Genomic DNA, 2,500 nt, shown 5'->3' on the forward strand with positions numbered 1-2,500 from the left:
CTCCCCTGCCCAGGCTCATGCTCCGCAGCCTGGGTAAAAACATCCAGGGCCTGGGTTAATTCTCCCCAGCCCAGCCTTATGCTCCCTATCCTGGTTAAAACATATAGGGGCCTGGGTCAATTCTCCACAGCCCAGGCTCACGCTCCACAGCCTGAATAAAAGCTCCAGGGCCTGGGTCAATACTCCCCTGCCCAGGCTCACGCTCCACAGCCTGGGTGAAAGCTCCAGGGCCCTGACCCACACTCCCCTGCCCAGGCTCATGCTCCCCACCCTGGGTAAAAAAATATCCAGGGCCTGGGTCAAAGCTCCAGGGCCTGGGTCATTTCTCCCCAGCCCAGGCTCACGCTCCACAGCCTGAATGAAAGCTCCAGGGCCTGGGTTAATTCTCCCCTGCCCAGGCTCACGCTCCACAGCCTGGGTGAAAGCTCCAGGGCCCTGACCCACACTCCCCTGCCCAGGCTCATGCTGCCTAGCCTGGGTAAAAACATCCAGGGCCTGGGTTAATTCTCCCCTGCCCAGGCTCATGCTCCACAGCCTGGGTAAAAACATCCAGGGCCTGGGTTAATTCTCCCCTGCCCAGGCTCATGCTCCACAGCCTGGGTAAAAGCTCCAGGGCTAGGGTGAACTGCCCTGCACAGGCTCATGCTCCCTAGCCTGGGTAAAAACATCCAGGGTTAGGGTTAGGGTTAACTGCCCTGCCCAGGCTCATGCTCCACAGCCTGGGTAAAAACATCCAGGGCCTGGGTTAATTCTCCCCTGCCCAGGCTCATGCTCCACAGCCTGGGTAAAAACATCCAGGGCCTGGTTTAACACTCCCCTGCCCAGCCTTATGCTCCCTAGCCTGGGTAAAAACATCCAGGGCCTGGGTTAATTCTCCCCTGCCCAGGCTCATGCTCCACAGCCTGGGTAAAAACATCCAGGGCCTGGTTTAACACTCCCCTGCCCAGCCTTATGCTCCCCATCCTGGGTAAAACATCCAGGGCCTGGGTCAATTCTCCCCTGCCCAGGCTCATGCTCCACAGCCTGGGTAAAAACATCCAGGGTTAGGGTTAGGGTTAATTCTCCCCTGCCCAGGCTCATGCTCCACAGCCTGGGTAAAAACATCCAGGGCCTGGGTTAATTCTCCCCTGCCCAGGCTCATGCTCCACAGCCTGGGTAAAAACATCCAGGGCCTGGTTTAACACTCCCCTGCCCAGGCTCATGCTCCACAGCCTGGGTAAAAACATCCAGGGTCTGGGTTAATTCTCCCCTGCCCAGGCTCATGCTCCACAGCCTGGGTAAAAACATCCAGGGCCTGGTTTAACACTCCCCTGCCCAGCCTTATGCTCCCTAGCCTGGGTAAAAACATCCAGGGCCTGGGTTAATTCTCCCCTGCCCAGGCTCATGCTCCACAGCCTGGGTAAAAACATCCAGGGCCTGGGTTAATTCTCCCCTGCCCAGGCTCACGCTCCACAGCCTGGGTGAAAGCTCCAGGGCCCTGACCCACACTCCCCTGCCCAGGCTCATGCTCCCCACCCTGGGTAAAAAAAAATATCCAGGGCCTGGGTCAAAGCTCCAGGGCCTGGGTCATTTCTCCCCAGCCCAGGCTCACGCTCCACAGCCTGAATGAAAGCTCCAGGGCCTGGTTTAATTCTCCCCTGCCCAGGCTCACGCTCCACAGCCTGGGTGAAAGCTCCAGGGCCCTGACCCACACTCCCCTGCCCAGAATCATGCTGCCTAGCCTGGGTAAAAACATCCAGGGCCTGGGTTAATTCTCCCCTGCCCAGGCTCATGCTCCACAGCCTGGGTAAAAACATCCAGGGTCTGGGTTAATTCTCCCCTGCCCAGGCTCATGCTCCACAGCCTGGGTAAAAACATCCAGGGTTAGGGTTAGGGTTAATTCTCCCCTGCCCAGGCTCATGCTCCCTAGCCTGGGTAAAAACATCCAGGGCCTGGGTTAATTCTCCCCTGCCCAGGCTCATGCTCCACAGCCTGGGTAAAAACATCCAGGGCCTGGTTTAACACTCCCCTGCCCAGCCTTATGCTCCCTAGCCTGGGTAAAAACATCCAGGGTTAGGGTTGGGGTTAACTGCCCTGCCCAGGCTCATGCTCCCTAGCCTGGGTAAAAACGTCCAGGGTTAGGGTTAGGGTTAATTCTCCCCTGCCTAGGCTCACGCTCCACAGCCTGGGTAAAAACATCCAGGGCCTGGGTTAATTCTCCCCTGCCCAGGCTCATGCTCCACAGCCTGGGTAAAAACATCCAGGGCCTGGTTTAACACTCCCCTGCCCAGCCTTATGCTCCCTAGCCTGGGTAAAAACATCCAGGGCCTGGGTTAATTCTCCCCTGCCCAGGGTCATGCTCCACAGCCTGGGTAAAAACATCCAGGGCCTGGTTTAACACTCCCCTGCCCAGCCTTATGCTCCCCAGCCTGGGTAAAAACATCCAGGGCCTGGGTTAATTCTCCCCTGCCCAGGCTCATGCTCCACAGCCTGGGTAAAAACATCCAGGGCCTGGGTTAAT

This window comes from Channa argus, unplaced genomic scaffold, assembly GCF_033026475.1.
Source record: "Channa argus isolate prfri unplaced genomic scaffold, Channa argus male v1.0 Contig036, whole genome shotgun sequence".
Taxonomy (NCBI): Eukaryota; Metazoa; Chordata; class Actinopteri; order Anabantiformes; family Channidae; genus Channa; species Channa argus.